Genomic DNA, 359 nt, shown 5'->3' with positions numbered 1-359 from the left:
GGCATGCGGCCATGGGCAACACGCCCTGGACGAGCATGACCGTGACATCCTCCCCCACTTAATTGGTTGACGACCCCGTCAACCGACTACTTTCAAACCTGGCGATGTGGGTGGCTGCGGATTTCAGGTCTTCGGCGCGTTCCCAGCTGGTTTCCTCTGTAGGGAGATTCTTCCATTTGACAAGGAATTCACGAATCGTCCATTCAGGTCGTCCTATCTTCCTAACCCTGTCGGCGAGGATCTCCTCTACTTCTTTTGTTTCTTTTTGCCTCAGATCGATGCTCGGTCTTGTGGTTGCATTTCGTTGGTCGTCTTCTGGGTCAGGGTGGTATGGCTTCAAGTTGCTCACATGAATTACT

This window comes from Cucurbita maxima, unplaced genomic scaffold (assembly GCF_002738345.1).
Source record: "Cucurbita maxima cultivar Rimu unplaced genomic scaffold, Cmax_1.0 Cma_Scf00866, whole genome shotgun sequence".
Taxonomy (NCBI): domain Eukaryota; kingdom Viridiplantae; phylum Streptophyta; class Magnoliopsida; order Cucurbitales; family Cucurbitaceae; genus Cucurbita; species Cucurbita maxima.
Note: the sequence above shows the minus strand (reverse complement) of the source record.